Source organism: Crocodylus siamensis, chromosome 1 (genome assembly GCF_052110815.1).
Source record: "Crocodylus siamensis isolate JL-2025a chromosome 1, ASM5211081v1, whole genome shotgun sequence".
NCBI classification, from domain to species: Eukaryota; Metazoa; Chordata; order Crocodylia; family Crocodylidae; genus Crocodylus; species Crocodylus siamensis.
In genome coordinates this window covers 410,162,108-410,169,236 of record NC_143395.1, presented here as the reverse complement: position 1 = coordinate 410,169,236, position 7,129 = coordinate 410,162,108, and the positions used below count along the sequence as shown (strand labels likewise).

The 7,129-nt window shown below is 43.2% G+C and overlaps 1 non-coding gene across 1 annotated transcript; it reads right to left on the bottom strand.

Annotated features, from left to right (window-relative positions):
• Nucleotides 1-990: 990 nt before the first annotated feature.
• On the bottom strand, nucleotides 991-1,154 carry LOC149875378 (U1 spliceosomal RNA). The gene has a single exon (XR_016440140.1). It is a non-coding gene; the product is annotated as a U1 spliceosomal RNA (small nuclear RNA).
• Between the last annotated feature and the right edge of the window lie 5,975 nt (nucleotides 1,155-7,129).

The following is a 7,129-nucleotide window of genomic DNA, read 5'->3' as shown; positions in this document are numbered from 1 at the left end:
GGCTGGCCCAGAGCAATGCAACATACCTGAGCATGATGCCATTAAAATAAGTAAAACCTACCTTAAACAACGACAACTGCTATAGAGTGCTGCAGCACACCTTTCTCAGCAGCATCAAGGGTTGTAAACTTTTCAAAGGTATCCTTCACTCTTTATAATATTTCTAATGAATACTAAGTCAAGTTCAAGGTCTTAGTCTCAGTTCTTATGCTAAAGGTGCTCAAAAGCTCGGTCCTGGAGTACCTATAAGATCACCTAAAGCTCCAGAATGATGATCATAACGAGTCTTCCCTCTCCTCTCCTTAGGCATGATGGCATGTAATACTGTAAAGGAAAAGGTTATACATTTAACAGGCAAAGCCTTCTTAGTGTCTTGTCCGAGACAGAGGAACAAATTTGCACAGGGCCATCATAAAACTCAAGATTTTGTTCTTCAAGCTCATAGCACACATCTTTAATTTGGGATTCTCTGACAAATGAAAAACCTGTCAAAGATGTGGGGAGGGAAGAAAAACAAAACACAGTACACAATGGCTCCAGTGGAGACCAAAGAGAAATAACCATAGATGACTATTCAAGTTGCTAGACCTACTAGTGGACAAGGTTCAGGTGATGAGGGAATTATATGAGTAGAAGTAGGGTTGGGTATTTGCTTAGTTAAAAATAAACTCAGGCAAATAATATTAACTTATTAGAACAGCAAAGAGAGTTTTAATCTTCAGTAGGTTAGATACTTGTGCTAATTCCAACCCCTGCCCCCCAAGTTAGTTAACTGTTACTGTGAAACAATAACATGACATGTTATTGTAATGTTACACATTCTAAAAAATTGTAATGATTTTTTATAACTATGCATGTTAGGTACGTTTAAATGTAAATTATATTCAAGACTGAACAGTTCTTCTTTTCCTCGGCTTTTATCCTGAAAACTCAAGGTCAGCCCGAACATTTACAAAAAAAAGAGAGAGAGAAAGATTTTTTTTCTTCTTCCAGGGGAGAGCGCGAGTGCAGTCCTCCACTTCCACAAATTATGCAGTCGAGTTTCCCACATTTGGGGAAACTGCAGGTGTCAGCACACCCGGACTGCAAGGGGTGAACCTTACCCTGGGAAAACCACTTGGGTGATCCTCGTGTCTCCCCTCCAAGGAACACATATAGCAAAGATAAACGACAAAAGTCCGTTTTTTAAAATGCAGTTCTGCTACATAGGCAGCAGACCATCTCTCCTAGCACTTTACTGTCTGCATTTGGAGATCCCTGTGTCACAGCAAATGCCCGGTAGCTTTTCCGTGGTACTGGTTTTGGTTCTTCCCTCAACAAAGTAGTGCCTGCAGACCTACATGGGCTTAATGATGCAGGAAAGGAAAGGAAGCTGGAAAAGCTCAGGAGAGAAGCAGAGCAGGGGATGCTTGCTCTGAAACAGAGACAGAGAGAGCATGTGCATGTGTGGGTGTGTGCACGTATCCAGACTCCTGCAGGACAGAGTGCAAAGGAGCCCTCACTCTTACCCTTGCTAACTGATGGCGCTGCCACATTCAAAAAGTTAAGACATCACCTACAAAAGGGCATTCTTGGCTTTATGAAATATTGGATAATTTATTACTACAGTCAAATAATAATTGACCAGGCGATTGACATTATTTCATCAGGTAATTAACTGGCTTGCCAAGCCTAACCAGAAGCAGCATTCATGGTATATTAACACATTTTGATTTACTTTATCATTCACCAAGATCCTGACGTAAGTTTGCTACGACATAAGTCCTTTAAAAAAGAAATGAATAAAATGTGCTTTAAATCATTTATGGAATAGATAATGCCAAAGCTCCGTCCGTTCAGATACTTGAGACAAAGATTAGAAAGCTATATGTGAGGAAGATGTAAGGAGCAAGCCCTTAAAATGTCTACCCATTCAGGTTCTTACTCTGTGCATATCATCATGTGCATTTGATCACCTCACAACCATTTATTAACATAAGAAGCAAACCTTACGAATCTTAAAACCCTTAGGAATCAGAGGATGCCATTCTTAAAAGAAGAATTTCATCTACCCGGGCTTTGATGTTTACTTGGGCATAAACGTAAAATCACAGAATAATAGAAAATGAAGGTTGGAAGGGACTTCAGGAGGTCCATCTAGTCCAACCCCCTGCTCAAAGCAGGACTGTCCCCAAACCTACTCTGTCTCAATATTTTAAGATTCCCATAATTTTGGTATGGGAGCATTTCCCTTGTAATCAGAGAAATCCCTGCATTTTGCTAAAAATCATTTTCTAAAAACTGGCCACTGCAGTTAATAGAAAATTTATCCTGCCACTTTTTAAAGGCACTGGCTAAAAGAAGCAGAAAGAAATCGTGGTGTGGGCTGGCAGACCACAGTTCTTCCTTTCTTGGCTGAAATCACAATGGAAGTTGTCCTCCTCTCCTTGGGCATCAGTAAGTAGAAAGCTTTCCCTGCTGGCATTATAAGACAATCCCTTCCTATTTCAATGTGCTATTTGGGAAACCTCATCTGTGAACAGGACTAAAAAAGACCTCATACCAGTGACCATGAGTTACTTGCATTCACCATGACATGAAGCGGGCCAACAGGATTAGCTAATGTGAGAGTATTATATTTCAAGGAAGAAAGTTCTTTGAAATGTAGAAACCTGGTGGACATTGAACAGAAATGTCCTTCTGCATATAAGTTAGGTGAGGCCATAAAATAACACCATGATTGAGCATGTATGATACTTGCCCCTTTTAGCTAATATACCTAAGATTGAACAACAGGCATCCACAGCTAAAAGCATAAATTTCTCGTTCCAATTTAAGCCAAAAAACTAGGGCTCCGCAGTTAAGAGCTCTAACAACTCATATCCTTCCCAGAAGGGGAATTGTAACATGTATTCATCATCCTGTTACACAAGGAATAAAATCACAGTGGGCTACTCAAATATTGCCAGTTAAAAAAAATAAAACCAACAATCCTGCACAGGTAATGGAAACACAGTGAAAGGAGCCAAAGAGCAACAGTCAGTTGATGAAAGGAGATAAGAGGATAAGAAAGCCTGAAGGGATAAGTCTAAGGGGATAAGAAAGCTAAGGAAGGTCTTTAAACAAAGCCGTAGGTCCTTAAATAAATATCAGGAAGAAAAGACCCTGATTTAAAATCCATAGTAGTCTATGTGAATCTCTCATTTTGACTCACTACCAAGGATAGCTGCTCTTCCATTCACACCTCATTCTGCAATTTTTGCCTAATAATTTCCCTCACAAGCTAGTGTTAAATGGTTCAAATGTCTTGTGCTGAGTGGGTGCAATGCTAGAACACGCGTTTTTCCTGACATGCTTTATGAGTATCGAAAGCCAGCATTTATACATGCTCATTAATGAGATCCAGTGTGCTACTGCATATTGTTTGTAACAACGTAAAAACTAGATAGCACTAATAATAGTTCACTTTAAACCTCCCCACCCCTCCACAAAAAAAAGCACTTTCTCAAAATTAATGCAGTGGAAGAAAGTTACTTATTTGGCCAGAGTGCATGAAAGTGAGAGGAGTGTACAAATGAGCTGTCTGACCCACACTGCTCCTTAACCTGGAGTCGGTTTTAATTTCCCCATGTCCAAAGAGATTCTTTAAGGACAATTTTGGGGAGCGCCTCAATATCAGACACATTAATTGACTCTTCAACAGCAAAGACTAAGATAACCATTAGGAAATCTACTGATCAGGTTCTAGCAATGAGAACTGGATCTGTCATTCATTTCAAAAAGCCTGCAAAGGTCAGGTCCTACTTCACCTATTCAGTGCTTACGTGAACTTAAGGCCTAAGCATGATCCTATTCCACCCTGGCTCCCTGAAAAGCCTAATAATGCATCAACTTCTTTAACACACGATCATTTCATTTGAGGAGAGGCTGAGGGAACTGGATTTATTTATTCTGGAGAGGAGAAGACTGAGTGGGGATTTAATAGGAGCCTTCAACTACCTGAATGGGGGTTACAAAGAGCTGGACTGTTCTCAGTGCGGGCAGATGAGAAAACAAGAAGCAGTGGTCTCAAGCTGCAGCAAGAGAAGCTGAGGTTAGATGTTAGGAAAAAAAATTATCAGGAGGAGGGTAGAGCACTGGAACAGGCTATGCAGAGAGGTTGTGGACTCTCCATCCTTGGGGGTTTTTAAGATCCAGCTAAACAAAACCTTGGCTGGGATGATCTAGTTGGGGCTGGTCCTGCTTTGAGCAGGGGTTTGGACTAGATGACTTCCTGAGATCCCTTCCAACCTTAATTTCCTATGATCCTATGTTTTTAGCTTTAAAATGAAATCACCAAAAGCACCCACTTTTGGTAGTAACAGTTCTCAGGGATTGGAGCACAGTGGAATAAGATGACGTTTAGGCACTTCATTCTACCTAGGGGTGTAAAGGATGGCGTAGGATCTGCCCCTATAGTTCACAATGGCTTTCAGAAGAGGCATAGTAGCCGTTAACATTGCCATCTCCAAACAGTTATTAGAGCATTAGAAAAGAGGGTGGTAAATGGGATGAAGTATTAGGATACACTTCAGAACAAAATAACCACAGTGCTATTTCCACTGTGATTACAGTATAATTTCATATTACTATATGCTAACAAGCACTGAGTGTTTCAACAATAAGGCTGAACTGTACATTGTCCAACTTGTCTGTCGACGAAACCTGATGCCATCACAAAGGGAAGAGACTTTGACACTAAAGAATGCACTATTTCTCTTACCAGGCTTCTGGAAGCTTTGTCCTTAGCATGGGTAGTTGTAGTTCACCTCATGCTGATCATAAAACTGCTGCTTGATGCTGACAGGCACACTGCATTTACAGGGGGTGATACTACTGGCGGGTCACTTAACAAGTTTTGGTGAGCTGTCAAGGGCCGCACACATAAAATCTTCCAGAAGATATCATTTTAACAAATTACAGATTTAAAAAAAATCACATAGTAAAAATCAAACTCCTACTATGACGTATTTAATTTTATTTAAAAAAAATATTGTTGCCCTTATATATTTTTGAGTAGTGTCTATTGTGGCAATTGCCTATAGCTCAAAATAAAGTCTTACTTTTGTATGTATACTGTGTTGGAGGGAGCGGGTTGTAGGGGTAGGTGTGGGGATGTGGGTGTGCATGTACGTGGCGGGGGTTGCCCATGCGCTAGGACTTGAAAGCAGGCCCAGGGCAGGAGGAAGGCGGTGGGGGGACAGGGGGTGCATGCAGCATTGCTTGCCCGGATGGCGCGGTGCAAGTGCAGTTCACCCTCCCCTCCTCATACCCATCTGGCCTGCAGCTGCCCTGGCAGAGCTCTGCATGCGGGCAAGCCCCACCTGCTCCCATCCAGGGCAGCTTGTGCTGTACTCCCACCCATGCCCATCGATGGCCCTGGCCCTGGCCAGCATGCACAGCTTCATGGTGGGGCTGCTCCCAGTGTGGCTGCAGTCGCCCAGGTACTGCTCTTTTCCCCCCACCTCCAGCAGCTCCTTCTCTTCCTCCTCCTTCTGCTGCACCACTCCAGGCAGCAGGTAGCACAGGGAAGTGGCATCGGCCATGGGAATCTGTGCCAGGCACCACATGCTTAGCCAGGAGGGGGGAGAGCTGTGGCTGGGCAGCTCCTGCCCTGGCGTGTGGGGCTTCAGCTCCAGCTCCTGGCCACCTCCTACCCACTCAGCTGCCTGCAGGTGGTTGCTCATCATGCCAGCTGGGTGGAGTGGGTGGAAGGTGACTAGGAGCTAGAAACACATGTGCTGGGGCAGGAACTACTCTGTTCAGCTTCCCCCTTTCCTGGCTGGGCATGTGGTGCCTGGCATGTGTCCCCATGGCTGCTGTTGCTTCCCTGTGCTTCCTGCTGCCCAGAGCAGTGCAGCAGGGGCAGGATGAGGAGGAGCAGCCAGTGGAGGCTGGGGGAGCCGAGCAGTACTTGGGCCCTTAGAGCTGCACCAGGAGAAGCCCTGCTGGCCAGGGCCCAAAACATCAATAGACATGGGCGGGAGCCTAGTGCTGGCTGCCCAAGGGAAGGTGGTGCGCAGGTGGGGCGCAGGCCCCAGCAGAGTGCCATGGGGGCAGCCGTGGGCTGGATACATTTGGTGGGTGCCCATCTGTGGGACAGATCCAACCAGTCAGCAGGCTGGATTCACCCCACAGGCCATAATTTGCTCCTCACTGTACTGGAGACTAGTTCAGCTGCAGCAGTTTTCCCTGAATGTATTTGCCTGCAACATTTTCAGAGTTCACAGTCTTCAGAACCTGCACTTACATACAGAGACTTAAAGGAAAAAAGAAAATCAATCACCAGGAATGTCTGGGGGGGGCATGACTTTTACCCCCCTGTAGGTGTTCCTCAATAAGAATAAAGTCATATCAAAGTGCAGTAGGAAGGAAACTGAAAAAACACTTGTATGTATCAGAAACAAGGCTCCAAACACATTCAGTCGCTCTACTTATTCATGTGGTGTAGGCTGCTCTACTGAAAACTGGTATTTTGTCTTGCTTACACCCAATAATTCTTTATTAATTGCTAGTAGCAAATAATTAACATTACAGTGGCCTATACTGAAGTGCAGCAGTCTTAACATAAGGGATACCATTTTGTAATGTTAATTACTTGCCACTGGCAACTGTAGTTTAATATGGATCACTGAACTTACAGAGTTCTGCAAATAATTTTAGCAAAATACTCTTATTTCTGCTAAGAGGGCAGATTTTATTAGGGGTATGACATAGTGAGTTACCTTGGAAGATAGCTAGATGGCACTAAAACATACATGTTGCCATACTAATGTGACATTTATTTTTGATTATATGTTCTGAAATAAAGGGGACTTTATCTTTATAGTAATTGCAATGAGTATCTAGGGACTTATGCAAGTATTCATTTTCCTGCTAAGCAGATAACTCACCATCAGTTTGAACGGTAAGTTACATGTTTACATACCTATGTGAATCTGGCCATAATTACTTTTCATCTATGAATGGATTTATCTACAAAACATTGCTGAGAGGCTGGAAAGCATGCTTATCCCTTGGCCTGCACATACAACACAATTACACCAGCGTAATTTATATCAGTTTTATATGGCATTGTAAATTGTTTTGGCCTGAGAGAAAGTAGATGAGG